Raw genomic sequence first — 16,548 nt, forward strand, 5'->3', positions numbered from 1 at the left:
ATGTTATTTTTTAAACTTGTGACATCTGGCAAGTTGAGTTGGTTCCATCAGGTCAGAAGATAGCTAAACAGAAAAAGACAAAATTCTGAGACTGATGTCAGCTGTAGGTATTGGTAACCCCTACTCATACCAGGTGGAAGGTCGTCTCAACACACAAACTTGCTATTTCTAGAATATAGTTGTCCACTTTCAGAGTCTCAAACTACAAGAGGATATTACATTCTTTCTACTTTCATAAAAGAAAAAACAATAATTAGTGCTACATACATAATAAAATTGCCACTTAATCTTGTCTGGCTTATGTATGTATTTAAAAGGCCTTGCTGTGTCTTTGTGAACGTTAAAAAAAGGAGACATTCTCCCAAAGAGCATCTATGTCAGTAATTATTTGTAAAAATTCACTTTAGTCGTTAAATAGCCAAGTCTGTGCAGAGTATTTAAATCTGAGACTTTATGTTCAGGCAAGGACAATGTTTCACTTTGTTCATTAATTAATTGTACTAAGATTTTACATTTTAAAATGAGATATTAGTGAAACCAATATCACATTCTTAGGGAAGATCTTATTTTAATACAATCTTGAATATATAGTTTAAATACTGATATGCTAAAATTAATTATCCCTATTTTTTTCCTCTGCATAATGGCAAAATAAACAAGTGATAGAGCTGTAATCAGACTGAGCATCTCGTTTTCTAGAAAATACTGATATCTTAGGTGGAAAAAAAAAGTATTTTTAATAAAGAAAAAAATAAAGTAACCCATAATTGGTTTGTCATCAGTCCTGAGGTTGCCCTTCTTTATGAAATTTCACAGTTTGCCAAAAGATGTGGTTCTGTATCCACCACAGAAGCTGAAAGTGATAGAGAAGATAAAGATACTTTTTCTATCACTGAGAAACTGTGACCACGACAACTAGCAGGGGCCTTTGACAGGAAGAAGTTTCCACTTTAGAGCATAGGCCAAGTGGCTCTGAGATGTTTTCTTTCAGTTAAATGGTAAATGTGTCAGAGACTCAATTTCCTTATTTGTTTAACCTAGATAATAATTAATAAACTTAAGTATCAGAAAGAAGAGCATAGCACAATGCCTGGCCAACAGCAAGCAGGTGTTCAGCAAGTCAGCTATCATCTATAAAAGCTGCAACATCGTTTTCTTGTCTTGTTACTTTGCCAACTCATAGTAGTTGCTTAATATATATCAATTGAATTAATGGATGAAAATTCAACTTAACCAAGAGAGCTAGCTAAATAAATATTTTAGTTTCAGCTTCTTGAGTCTATGAAATCCGCATCTTACGCCTGACTTGAACCTTGCCCATCCTGACCCATAATTCTGTAAAAGCTGCCTTCCTGGCCTGTGATTTGATTGACTTCAATTTCCCTATTCCTGTTCGAGCTGCTAAGGTGGCATTTCAGTCTCCAGCCTGTTTCATCCATTTAAGTTCTGTAGAAACACAGAACTTGTTAAATATCTTAACAAGGAAAGAAAAACCTGGCAACTCATATCTAAACACGGAAGCGTACTAAATCTATCAAAATAGTCATTGAAAATTATTTTAAACAGAAACTTGACATGAATAATACTAAGCAGCCCCTTAACTTTTAAATATTTTAATTTCACTTTTACTATAATAGTAATAGTTCCATAGTGATTACTCTTCAACACATTTACATAAAATAATATTTTTTTCAAAATTTAGATATAATTTTTGAGAAATTTACTGTTTCTTATAGAGTTCTTTAGGAGTTTCATTCTTTCTTGAGGGAGTGTTGTATGCTTGCCCAACCCCCAAACCTGAAAATAACTGAAATGCTGCTACTTGGCCTCGTTTTCCATTCATTGTCAGTTCTGGCATTAGAGTCTACTGGGAAACTCTCAATTTTATTTTGTAAGTATTGCCCAACTTTAAAAGGAATGCTCAAGTTTAGTAATCTTGGCAGAATTCTCATACTTATATGTATTAGACAATTAGCGGGGAAAGAAAACGTTAGTACCCTTACTTTGATATTAATTCTCTTGTCAAATATGTTGAGATACTTCATGATCGTTCAGAGTTTTTCAAAATAAAAACTCATGGAATTAATCACTGAGGGGATGCATTTTGAAAAAAGAATTTAATTTTAGGGTTTAAAAGCAACAAATTCTCCATATAGAGAAGTAGAGATTCAAAAGACATGTAGTAAGTAAAGAATTTGGGCTTGCTCAAAAGAGAAGGCCTAGCCTTATAGGATTGTCTGTCTGGAGGACTTGGGTCAAACTAGGTATCTAGCAAGGTAATTTAGGGTGGGGACTAGCCACACATATAAAGTTCTATTTTGGGGGCTAGACAACCAAAAGTACCAACAATATAACTTAAGTGGGGAGCTTTGGGTCACACAGCATCATAGTATCAATGGTCCTGGATTCTAAGATTAACCAAATGGGCAACAATCAATCAATTATGCCTATATGATGAAGCCTCCCCCCAAAAAAACCACTGGACACTATACTCAGGTAAACGTCCCTGATTTGCAACACTATATACATGCTGTCCCATGTAGATGACAGAACAGTGATACCCTGATTTCATGGCTAGAAGTCAAGTGAAATTTCACATTTGAAACTCTCCTGGACAATGTTCCATGTGTGTCTTTCTTTGGCTGATATTAACCTGTACCCCTTCCCTTTAATAAACCATAACCATGAGTATAACAGCTTTCAGTGAGTTATTGGAGTCCTTATAGCAAATTATCAAAACTAACCTGTTTTGGGGGACTCTTTAAACATGCAGTTGGCTTTAGAAATTAGGGTGGGGACTGTGCTTCTAAGTTTGTAATTGGCCCAAACTTCTCAGGGAATTTCCAGGTCTGTTTTAATAAAAAAATCACAGCAAATTAACTTGGCTGTCATTTTAGAAGTACCAAGTTGTGCTACAATGATGGAGGATAAAAGTTATGCTGATTTTGGTTTATCCTTATGGTAAGCACAACCTGTCTTTGAAGTCTAAAGATCAATGACATCTTTAATGTATAAAACTGTATAATAAAAAACATTTTCCACACTGTTATTAGGTTCTCCCATAAGAAAAGTCTTTTAAAATAGAGGGTGGGAAATATCTCTTTCAAGTATCAAAAAGCCTCACAAATTAAGGCCAGGATGGCAACAAATTGAAAAATAGTGAGTGACATACCATATGATTTCCTTCATAAGAAGTTCAAAATCCGAAATAGTAGTCTATGTTATAGAGATCAGAATAGTGGCTAATGAGGGGTGGGTGAGGTGGGATGATTTAGGTGCTGACTAGGAGGAATCATAAGGGAGTTCTATGGAGTGTTGGAAATGTTATAAATCCTGATTTGGGTGGTGTTATGTTGTAGAAAAAAATGAGTTCCTGACACATGAACAGGAAAAGTTAGGCACACAAACAGTTTGCAGAGTGAGGAGAAATGGAATTTACTGGGCAAAAAGGAAAAAAACTCTCAGCAAAGCAAGAGGAGTTCCTGTTAACAGGCCCCATCTCACAGACTGAATCCCAGGTCACCATATAGGAACTGAAGAACTCAGACTCCTCCCCACTGCAAATGGTATGAACTTCACAAGGCTCCACTCCATCCTCCCAGTGCGCAGGCTGGTCAGAGATTCTCCGGGGACCCTTCCCCTTATCTTCCTCCTATGTCTGTCATTCCTCCCACTAAAGAAGTACATCTAAGTGCTGTTAGGATAAGGATAAGGACAAAGAACGATCTTAACTGCTTCCTGCTGACAGGGAGTGCTGTTTGGGGAAAACATTAGCTAGAGCTCCATCAGAGGACTATCTAAGTGTCCCTGGCAAAAAGAGCCATCGTTTGAGGCCCCAGTTGCATGACCATTTAGAGTCTGATGGCCTGAAGGGGAGAAGAGACAATTCGAGTTATTAGAAAACATGCATCGAAATGAATAAAAGGTGGAGTAAGGACAGCCTAAAAATCCCACGGCCTTTTACCAATTTGCACAGGGAGAGGGAGGCCAAAAGCCCAGCCGGTAAAAAATCTTTTCCCATTTTGTCGGCATGTCAGGCTTCTGGGTTCCTTTCCCCCGAGACCAATCCTAAGCCAACCAGTCTAAGGTTTGGGAAATTAACTCTGGCAAGATTGGAGGATGCATCTGAGGAGAGTGTCCTGTAGTACAGAGACACAATTACCTATCTAAGAGAGGACAGAGGAGGAAAAAGGAAAAAAGACTCCTGTTTCAAAGGAGTCCCAGGGGTTGGGATGCATTCGAAAGGGGTACAGACTGAAGATGAATGCCTAATGATCTAGAAAGAGGGGAGCAGGCATCCCTGGTTCTCATCTCTTCCTAGCAAATAACTGGGGTACATGAGAGAGAGAGAAAGCGAGGCATTGCTCTTTCTTTCCTCCATTATTGTATCCGCAAGTCCTGGCAACTGCAACAGGGTCATGAGTGTCAAAGTGGCTTTCACCCATGTTAACAGGGTGGGGGGGCAGGGAGTGGGAGTATCTGCTCTTACCCACTTACACCCTACCTCCCCTGCTGTCAGTAGCCTTTGAATTCCCTAGACCTCATTTATGCCGTGGATACTAGCATGACCTTTATCCATGAAATGGGAAGATTGGCCTAATTGGCAGGAATCAGTCATGCTTTTTAACCTTTTTTTTTTTTTTTTTTTTTTTTGAGACAGAGTCTCACTCTGTCGCCCACGCTGTAGTGCAGTGGTGTGATCTCCGCTCACTGCAAGCTCCACCTCCTCCCAGGTTCACACCATTCTCCTGCCTCAGCATCCCAAGTAGTTGGGACTACAGGTGCCCGCCATGATGCCTGGCTAATTTTTTGTATATTTAGTAGAGATGGGGTTTCACCGTGTTAGCCAGGATGGTCTCAATCTCCTGACCTCGTGATCCACCCGCCTCGGCCTCCCAAAGTGCTGGGATTACAGGCATGAACCACCATGCCCGGCCACCTTTTAACTTCTATTATCGTTTGACTCTGGATCCCTCAGATCCATTTTTTCTTCCTAGGGTTTTGAATCAAAGCTTGGAATTGAATTTGGGACAAAATGTGTCTCAGGAGGAGTTGCATGGACTCCTTATCATAAGCCAAATGCTAGGGTATAGCTGTGAAATGGAGTCCTCCTCCAACAAGGGAAGGAAAAGGATGTCTTGTGATATGCCCAGATAACTTGTCGCTATAGTTATGCTTGCTAAGATTTGGGTGCATGGTGCTTGGGTGCTTGGCTCTGGTTAGCTCCCTTATTCTTACTTTCCCAAAAAGGAAACCTGCAAGTGATAAACATCCTATTTATTCCCATGACCTGGAAGGATCTGCAGGATAATTACATAGAACTAGAATATTGATCTAGATTTTTACATTACTCAACCCTCTTGTTCCTTCTGAACTGGAGCTGGAGATTGCTGGTCAGTTCACAGGAACAAGAAGGGTTAGTCTAAAATGTAGGCAAAATCTTAAAAACAGCTAATGAATGTAGAATCTAATGACAAAGGTATGATAAGTTTTGAAACATAATTTCTCTCTCTTCAGTCCTCATTTTTGTAAAAAAAACAAATCATGATAGGACCAAGTTTGCAAAATAGACTTTAGTCTTATACTTGGCCTGATTATTTGCATAAAATGCAGCAAGAATAATTATTTCTTTCAGAAACAGGAATTTTAGATTGGCTTTGATGGAACTCTGTTCCACAAGGAATCTCAGATAAGACCTTTTAAAGCCAAGTCCAGCCATGGGTTTGTACCCTCAAATACCTGTGAGTTGGGTAATCCTCTCCTCTTAAGGTTCCAAGATAAACTTGGAGCTCCTGGGTCTGTCAGGAAGTGACATTCTTTACTTACTACATGTCAGAAAAATTATAAGGACTGAATAGACAAAGGTATGAGACCAGTTTTCTCAAGGGGCTTTTATCAGCAAGTTGAACTTGACTCTTTAAAGGAAAGCATATACCCTTCCAGTTAAAGCCTTGGTAAAACAACCAGTTTCTCCAATTGCATCCTGTTGCAAAAGAAAATAGATTCTTATTGCAATGATTCAAACAACTATATTGCCATGAGTTAAGAACACTCATAACAGACAGGCACGGTGACTCACGCCTGGAATCCCAGCACTTTGGGAGGCTGAGGCAGGAGGAGCACCTGAGGTCCAGAGTTCAAGACCTGCCTGGCCAACCTGGTGAAATCCAATCTCTACTAAAAATATAAAAATTAGCTGGGCATGGTGGTGCACACTGTAATCCCAACTACTTGGGAGGCTGAGGCAGGATAATTGCTTGAACCCGGGATGTGGAGGTTGCAGTGAGCCAAGATTGTGCCACTCCACTCCAGCCTTAGAGTGAGACTCTGACTCTCAAAAAAAAAAAAAAAAAAAAAAAAAAAAATACTGATAACTAATATCCATATTCTGGAAAAGCCAAGCAGAAAGAGAGACAAATATACTCCAAATTTTGTTGAGAGGAGTATACTTTACTCAATTATTAAAGGCTGTAAATATTTCAAAATAAATTTCCTTGACACTGAAAAACGAAACAAGGATCAACAATATTCCAAGCAAAAGTCAAAAAGATTGCTTCAGTTTTCTATGAGTTCAGTCCATTTAGTTAACTCTTGTGTTGCTTGATATCAGTGAACATTTTGGCTCTTCATGAATCCTGTGCATGTTTCATTTATTCCAATGTCACATTTCCAAAGTTATCAGAAATCTGTATTGGAGAGCACCTGTCAGAGTACTATAGCTTATTATAAACCATCTTTTGAAAAGGATTGAAACAAGACAATTGTCTGTGAATAACAAAATGTCCAGGGTAGTTACAATTAGAAACACAATTGACATAGAAGTTTCATTATCTCTGTGTTTTATAATAAGTTAACAAAACTACCTTAATTATGATTGATAGCATATACTTTAGACATTAGAACTTTAGAAATCTCATACAATTTTCAAACATATATTAGTATTAACCACCAAAATATAACCTAAAGAAGATTGAACACCATTTTGGCAATCCCATGCAGCTACACATGTCAAATAATCCTGTTTACTTCTCTTTTAAATACTCCAGGGGCTCTCTGTAGCATCCAAAAGCCAGGCAACAGCAAAGACAATTTTGAAACTGAAGTTTGATTTTGGGAAGCCTTTTAAATATGCAGAGGTTTAAAATACTTGATGTTATGAAACAGAATTCCAGATTACCATAAGTTATTTATTTTGCCAAAATGACTCGGAAGTGTAAAAAAGTAAAAACGTTTTATAACCCTTTATAAATTTTGATAAAGAGCAGATTAGTGCCTTAAGAGTACCTTGTTGTGCTTTTATTTCAATGCTCAATTTACAGAAAAACCATATAATACCCTTTTGAATTTAGTCAATATGTTCACACATGGAATTTTTGCAAGATTAATTTTTACAATCCTTCCACTGCTTGTTTGAACTTTAGCTTTATCTTACCTAATTTAAAACAATTCTTTAACCCTAGGCAAGAATTTATATTTCCATGCCTTTTTATAATCTTTTACTAAAAAAATTTACTGTTCTTACACACCAAACATGTAAATCTATTTCTAGTAGTTTCATGTTTTAACGTTATAATGTTATAATGGTAACTCCCAGCAATTTTTAACTTTAATATAAAACCTAGCCAGTAGCTTTAATTATGTGGTAGGTGCAGCCAAGGTTTGATTCCTTCTAGCATACTTAAGGGCCTAGTCAATTTTTTTCTTTTTTTTTTTTTTTAATTTATTTATTATTATTATACTTTAAGTTGTAGGGTACATGTGCATAACGTGCAGGTTTGTTACATATGTATACTTGTGCCATGTTGGTGTGCTGCACCCATCAACTCATCATTTACATCAGGTATAACTCCCAATGCAATCCCTCCCCCCTCCCCCCTCTCCCCTCCCCCCTCCCCATGATAGGCCCCTGTGTGTGATGTTCCCCTTCCTGAGTCCAAGTGATCTTATTGTTCAGTTCCCACCTATGAGTGAGAACATGCGGTGTTTGGTTTTCTGTTCTTGTGATAGTTTGCTAAGAATGATGGTTTCCAGCTGCATCCATGTCCCTACAAAGGACGCAAACTCATCCTTTTTGATGGCTGCATAGTATTCCATGGTGTATATGTGCCATTTTTTCTTAATCCAATCTGTCACTGATGGACATTTGGGTTGATTCCAAGTCTTTGCTATTGTGAATAGTGCTGCAATAAACATACGTGTGCATGTGTCTTTATAGCAGCATAATTTATAATCCTTTGGGTATATCCCCAGTAATGGGATGGCTGGGTCATATGGTACATCTAGTTCTAGATCCTTGAGGAATCGCCATACTGTTTTCCATAATGGTTGAACTAGTTTACAATCCCACCAACAGTGTAAAAGTGTTCCTATTTCTACAGCCATCTGATCTTTGACAAACCTGAGAGAAACAAGAAATGGGGAAAGGATTCCCTATTTAATAAATGGTGCTGGGAAAATTGGCTAGCCATAAGTAGAAAGCTGAAACTGGATCCTTTCCTTACTCCTTATACGAAAATTAATTCAAGATGGATTAGAGACTTAAATGTTAGACCTAATACCATAAAAATCCTAGAGGAAAACCTAGGTAGTACCATTCAGGACATAGGCATGGGCAAAGACTTCATGTCTAAAACACCAAAAGCAACGGCAGCAAAAGCCAAAATTGACAAATGGGATCTCATTAAACTAAAGAGCTTCTGCACAGCAAAAGAAACTACCATCAGAGTGAACAGGCAACCTACAGAATGGGAGAAAATTTTTGCAATCTACTCATCTGACAAAGGGCTAATATCCAGAACCTACAAAGAACTCAAACAAATTTACAAGAAAAAAACAAACAACCCCATCAAAAAGTGGGCAAAGGATATGAACAGACATTTCTCAAAAGAAGACATTCATACAGCCAACAGACACATGAAAAAATGCTCATCATCACTGGCCATCAGAGAAATGCAAATCAAACCACAATGAGATACCATCTCACACCAGTTAGAATGGCGATCATTAAAAAGTCAGGAAACAACAGGGCCTAGTCAATTTTATATATCCCCAGGCCTTATCATTTGTGGAGCAGGCAATTCAAAGAATTCTCAAAACCCAAAAAGCAGTTATAATTTTAAAACATTTAGCAAACCTATTATCAGACCTGCATAATTTAGTTCACTCACTTACATTTTGATGACATCTGGGATTTTACCATTAATTTTTTTTTTTTTTTTTTTTGAGATGGAGTTTAGCTCCTGTTGCCCAGTCTGGAGTGCAATGGCACTATCTCGGCTCACTGCAACCTCTGCCTCCCGGGTTCAAGTGATTCTCCTGCCCTAGTCTCCCAAGTATTTGGGATTACAAGCATGCACCACCACATCTGGCTAATTTCGTATTTTTTTTTTTTTTTAGTAGAGATGGGGTTTCACCATGTTGGTCATGCTGGTCTCGAACTCCTGACCTCAAATGATCCACATGCCTTGGCCTCTCAAAATGTTGGGATTACAGGCGTGAGCCACCGCACCTGACCCCAATAATCTTTAAGGCTCTTTTTATTTCTCAAAGATTAAAGTCACATGAATTTAAAAGTATCACAGCTTTTATCTTCCCTTTGAAAAATATTTGATGCAAGCACTCATCTTCCTTTAGGTCAATTAATTTGAGCTATTTTTATAGACATCACAAATACAACACACACACAAAATTACACAGACAGGCAGAAGAAAACCCAGTTGCCATAAGATCTTCTGCTTGCCAATCTTCTATTTGGATTATTGGCCTCCTGGTGGAGCCCTTTAAGAGACAGGGCCAGGAAAACACATAGCTTCTAAGGCCTAATACACAGGCATAACTGGGGGCAAAAACAGATTTTGAGAGGGATCTATGCACTTTTAATTCTCCTGGGGTTCCATTAGGAAAAAAGAGGTCTCTCCCTTCTCATGTATTCATTGAAAGTGGCAGGCAAAATGGAGAAAAAGAATTCTGTTCACTGAGAAGAAAACTTTTTCCACTGGGAGGCTGAGGCAGGTGGATCACAGGTCAGGAGTTCAAGACCAGCCTGGCCAAGATGGTGAAACCCCGTCTCTACTAAAAATACAAAAATTAGCTGGGCACAGTGGCAGGTGCCTGTAATTCCAGCTACTTGGGAGGCTGAGGCAGGAGAATTACTTGAACCTGGGAGGCGGAGGTTACAGTGAGCTGAGATTGCGCCACTGCACTTCAGCCTGGGCAATCGAGTGAGACTCTGTCTCAAAATGAAACAAAACAAAACAAAAACCACTTCTTCCAGCCAAAGAAGATCCCAGAAGAGAAAAACATTAAGATCTTTTAAACATACCTATAATTTGGATATCCACTTTTAATTAAGCTGAATGCTCTTTAAGAAAATCCTTTTAACACCCTTATTACCTGACTTTAGCTGTGCCAAGCGGCCAATATTTCTGGCTTTCAAACTTTACTGAAAGCTCAGGGAAAGGAAAATCCAAGGTAGTTCATGCAGAGGAAGAGAATCAATAAAAGGCAAAGGTCGCACAGATATCAAAGCAGAAAGGAGTCGTTTCCTAAGCCAGGATTGAATCTTGGCTGTGCAGACACTTAAAAAAGCATTGCCGGGGGTTACACATCATGCTCTCAAGGACCTAAAACAAGATGGAGGCCTATAGCAAAGTTTGTTGCTGACCATTCAGAAAGTCACGGAACGCACACCGGATTGGCTATCGCTTAAGACCAATCTCACAAATCATTTTTCATAACTAAAACTTTACAGAGAATATAAACAGTGATCACTGGGGTCCTGGCCTGGTGAAAATGTTTTCCAAAAAGAAAAAAAAAAAAAAAAAAAAAAACTCTCTCACATAAAAATTAACTGCTGACTAGATAGAGAAAAGGAAACAAAAGTTAAAGTGCAGGGTTGGAAAGATGCCTGGGGGAAGAACTTCTTATTCCTTTTCAAATTGGTTCCTTTCCCCCTAGACATGGATCCAGCAGGAGTCTGGTCAGCCAGCTGTGCAGAGCCGGAGCCCCCAAGGCGGCCCTGGGGCCTGGGTGGTGGCTGTGGCTCATTCCTGCTGTGCGGTTGGATACTGTACACATGTGTGGCAGTCAGGGCCATGCACCCCACCCAGCTGGGAGGGAAGGTGGGTGGGGAGCCACTGCTTGCCCAACCATCCTGCAGACAAGCTTGTGGCTGTTGTGGTGGGTGTGGACCACCTCCCATATTGTAAACGAAAAGATAGGTGCTGTTACTGTCCTCAAAAAAAAGAAGAAAAATGTCATAGGAACAAAATACTTAGAAATGAAAGTGAGAGGTTTTCGGTCCACATTTCACTCACGCTTCTTCAGGTCCCAAGTTCTGGGTGCCAAAATGTTGTAGGAAAAAAACCAGGTTCTTGCCACATGACCAGGAAAAGTTAGGCATGCAGACACTTTGCAGGGTGAGAGGGAATGGAATTTACTGGGCAACAAGGAAAAAAATACTTTGCAAAGCGAGAGGGGTTCCTGTTAACAGGCGTCCACCTCACAGATTGAATCCCAGGTCATCACACAGGAACTGACGAGCCCAGGCTCCTGCCCCCTGCAAATGGCATGAATTTCCTGAGGCTACACCCCATCCTCCCCAAGCCCAGGCGAGTGGGAGCTTCTAACGGGGACCCTCCCTTATCTTCCTCCTACATCTATCAGTTGTATTAAGTGGTGTATAGCACTGTTCACTTAAGGTTTCTATACTTTGGAACACTTCAATGTTTAAAAAAGCTATAGCTCAATTTTTAAAAGTTCTTGGTCAAACAATAAAGGAAACACTATTATAAAAAGAAACTTATTTAACAAATACTTACTTGTGTCTACTATGTGTCAGGTACTCCGCTGGTACTTGTGGATACAATCTAAAGCAAAAACACAGAAATAAAACTGGCTTATATACTGAATCAGCCACTTGTATCCTTTAAACTATCACCAGCAACAAATTAGAATTTTAAACTTCAGTATCTTTATTCTCTAGAATGAATCCTACAAATACACCTTTTAAGAGTTTACATATGAAAGATTTTATAAATAAATTCTACCTATATTTATATGATCAATTCAAATTTCAGTTTTCCACAAAGGCTTTTAATCTTCTGCATTCAGTATCTTTATTCTCTAGAATGAATCCTACAAATACACCTTTTAAGAGTTAACATATGAAAGATTTTATAAATAAATTCTACCTATATTTATATGATCAATTCAAATTTCAGTTTTCCACACAGGCTTTTAATCTTCTGCAGCTAACAGGGGCCTATCTTTAATTTGGCCTCCTTTTGTATTCATAAAAGAAGTATCACACAACTCAGCACCTAATTGTTCTTGAAAAGCCTTGTGAATGTTAAATTTGTTTTCTACCCAAACTGTAAGTTCTTGTAAATTCCTTGAGAATAGAGATCATATCATATTTTTCTTCGGAATATTTCACAATGCTTAGCAAAGTGTGGATTATGAGATATATGCTTAATTAGTTGTAGGTAGAGTGAATGAAAGTTTCACTTAATCATAAAAATGCTTAAGAATAGTTTAAGTTTCGGGAAAAATTAATTTTAAAAATAATTAATATCCAGCATTTTATTTTACCATCTTCTACTACCTAAATATTCATATGCTTGAAAGAGATAAAAGTTATTATTTACATTCCATTCCATTCTGTTCCCTGAGGTTCAGTTCTTATAAGAACTGAAGAGAGGCTACCCTTATCTGCTTGATATCGGTATGTTTGCTTTAACTGAGGAAAAGCTTTATGGGTGAAACATTCATCTCTAAGTATCTCTTTATCTCTTACAGTAATAGAACCCAAGCTTTTTAACTGAGTATATAGTTGCCTAAAATGAGGACTGTATGTTCTAGCTTTCCTTGCAACTGAGTGTGACCATGTGACTTAAGTCTGGTAAATAAAATGTGACTGCAAGTGATAGGTGTACTTCCTTTTTTTTTTTTAAATCAATTATCTAAAAATGTAATTTACATACATGTTGACCTGGATTAAAAACAAAAAAGTTAGTTTCCATAAATAGCAGACTTTAGTGCTGTATGCCCCAATGCCTAAAAATAAAACCAGGAAGTTTTTACTAAAAGCTCAAGGATAAAAATGAACACTGGCTGGCTATTGAACTCCACATCTGACAATAATTACTGACAGTTTAAAAATGCATATCCAAAATACGATCTCAAGAGGACCAGTTGAATTTGTCCGACAGAGCAGTGCAAAATGTTGAGGCATCATTTCTTTGGGTTATGATGGGTTATTCTCAAAGTTTATTTATTTAGAAGGAGAAAGTGATTATAGAAAAATACTTGAAATAATTTGTCAATGAAATTGCAGATTCTAACAATAATCCACATCTTAGATTTTTAAGCGTGTAGTTTCATAGTTTAAACAAATTCTGTCAAAGAGCTATTCAATATACTTTAACTTTCCATGAAAACCAAATAAAAAATCACAGCTGAATGATTTACTTCTACGCTTTTATCTGATTGTGTACATATGATGTACTACACATCCAAGTACAAGAGGCAGTTATCTTCTCTGAGAGGCACAAGATTTGTCTTTCATGAATGCCCTCTAATAGTGAAACCAGCAATTTTTATATATGCATTCATGTGCATATATATGTACTTCAAAAAGCAAAGCGTCATCTCTTCGTCCATTGTTAACTCAGTGGTAAGAATGGGGGCCACCAGGCATCAGTGGAGCACCAGCAGGTCCTGAAGGCACTTGGAAAGGATTACTGGGAGTAGGATAGCATCCTGGTGTGGGATACTATTCTGTAGGGGCAGGATATGGTACTGGTGGTCCCCAGGTTCCTGATGGAACGGTGCCCCATGGAACAGGTTATGCTGCCCCAGGGACTTGGGGAGGAGGAGGAGCGGGATATGGCCCTGGAGATGGATATGGCATATTAGGGGTAGAATACTGCCCTCCCATTCCTGGCGCCCAAGGTCCAGAAGACATGGATCCCCATGGACATAAAGGACCAGCTGCATCTGGATCTGTGGGTGCACCACATGGTCTGGGTAGCTCTGGAAAGGACATATTTGGTGTAGGATATGGCCCCAGAGCCTGGCACAGTTGGGGCTGGATAAGGACCACCAGGTTGGGGGGATGACGGTCTAGAAGGAGGAAAGGGTGCTGGTGGTCCTGGAGGTGGTCTGGTGGGAGGCACGGAGGGATACATTCCTGTTGATGCTGGTCCAAAAGGCACAGTGGAGGGTGTTGCACTTGGTGGGAGTCCAGATGGCACCGAAGGTGGAGCACTCAGATTATTCCAAGGGTTGAAGCCTGGTCAGCCTTAAGGAGGTTGGCCAGGTTTTGTATTGCTCACAGCAGAGGTTTTGGCAGGGGAGTGCTCAGGTAGTGCATCTGCCAAAGAAAATTCATCAGACATTCTCCCGGCAATATCCCAGACCACAGTAGGGTCTAGAAGGGGCGATGGGTCCGAGGGACTGGGCCCTGAAGAAGTGGGCGCAGCCTGACTGACTGCAGCCAGAGCAGTGGCTGCAACACCAGCAGCACGTGGCTCCTCTTCAATAGGTGTACTTTCAACTCATGTTCCCAAAGGTATGTCCTTTTCTTCTCCTCTTCCTTTAGACTGCTGCTTGAAATATATATGATCATGACTGTGGGCCATTTTGAACTATTACATGAAAACAACACTCTATAAATGGCGAAGTGACAAGAACGTACTCTCGTCCTGGGATGACTAAATTGAGAAAGCAACTACACGATTTCAGGATTACCCATCACTAACCTATTATATGAGAAGAAAACTCTATTAAGTTGTTGGTTTGGGGTCTCATTAAATACAGTCTTACCAATATCCTAACTTATCTCTTGGAGGAATGATAGGAAAGCAACAGTTGGCAAGGAATGATTCTTTCCTTTTCATACAATGCTTTAAGGATAAATGGAGAAAAGAAAATTGGAAGTAATTAGCTTCAAAACTAATGACTTTTATCTAGCCTTTAATATCTGAAACTAGACTTGACTTTCTTATACAAGCAAATAATCCAATTACTTCCAATTTTCTTTTCTCCAAGTCCCATGCACACACACTAACACATATTCATGGGCATACCCACATTTATCATGGGGTATCACCTGGCATTTAGGGAACCAATTGGACACCAAGTTAAATTTGCCAGTGACAACTGTGACTTGTAGTTTTTATTTCATATGTTTATATTGACTGAGAATGGTGTTGCTTTTTACAACCTAATCTATGACTGCATTCTTGAAATTGGATTTTGTCTGAATTTTGTAATATTTTATAAAAATTTAATATCTCACTACCTTATCGGAAGTAGTTTAAAATATTTTTGCAATGAACAATTCATAATTTCAAGGACACCAAAAGAAACATGGCTTTCATAGTGCATATTCACTTCAAAATTTGTAAAGTTATACATTCTTCAACACATTAAATGTTTCCTGTATGTATTTTCAAACATCCCCTACTTCTTCCCTCCTGTCTCCCAGGAAAACTTCTCTCTACCAAGGTTAATAGCTTCACCCACAGCCTTGAGTATATCCTTGTGTGCCTTTACCTTATTATTTCCTTACTTGACTCACTTCTTACAGGTTCTTTCCTTCTATTTATATCTGTTTTTCTTTCTATCCTAAAAACATCAGGCAGATAACAAGATTTTTTCTGGACCTTGATATTTCCTCCACGTATTGCCCTGCTTTTTTCATTCATTTATTAGACAAAAACAATTATCATCACTGTTTTCACTTTCTCACTTCTCATTTACTCTCTTACACTTGACATCTAATTCCATCCCTACCATGTTACTAAATTGCTTCAAATCATCAATCACTTATATTTCCAAAGACATTTACTCAATCTTCACCCTCCTTAACTTTGAAGCAGTAATTACCTGGGTGACTTGAAGAAAATTTTTTAAATATACTCTGTTTATCTCATAACTCTTTAGCCACTCTTTCTTTTTCTCCTTCATTGGCTCTCTTTCTTCCTCTCAGTACTAATTTTCCTGGATATGTACTGTTTTTTACCCTTTTATGGTAATATTTTTTAAAAAGTTCTTCTGAGGAACTACTCTTTCCTCCCTTTTATTCTGGCACTATTTGATTTACTATATCTTCATTTTTTTGTTTTCCTTTTTTAAAATTTTGATTATCATTATGTTAAATTTTTTTCTTTTCATAGGTTATTGGGGCACAGGTGGTGTTTGGTTACATGAGTAAGTTCTTTACTGGTGATGTGTGAGATTTTGGTGCACCCATCACCTGAGCAGTATATACCCCACCCAATTAGTAGTCTTTTATTCCTCACCCACTTCCCACCCTTTCCCCGAGTCTCCAAAGTCCACTGTGTCATTCTTATGCCTTTACATCCTAATAGCTTACCTCCTACTTACGAGTTGTGAACATATGATGTTTGGTTTTCCATTCTTGAGTGACTTCACTTAGAATAATAGTCTTCAATTTCATCCAGGTTGCTGTGAATGTCATTAATTCATTCCTTTATATGGCTGAGCAGTATCCCATCATATATATATACACCACAGTTTCAT

At 38.5% G+C, this 16,548-nt stretch overlaps 1 pseudogene; it reads right to left on the reverse strand.

The window, feature by feature from the left end:
* Window positions 1-13,565: 13,565 nt before the first annotated feature.
* Window positions 13,566-14,454, reverse strand: LOC107129502 (MAPK-interacting and spindle-stabilizing protein-like; annotated as a pseudogene).
* Between the last annotated feature and the right edge of the window lie 2,094 nt (window positions 14,455-16,548).

Source organism: Macaca fascicularis, chromosome 4 (assembly GCF_037993035.2).
Source record: "Macaca fascicularis isolate 582-1 chromosome 4, T2T-MFA8v1.1".
In the NCBI taxonomy this organism is placed as follows: domain Eukaryota; kingdom Metazoa; phylum Chordata; class Mammalia; order Primates; family Cercopithecidae; genus Macaca; species Macaca fascicularis.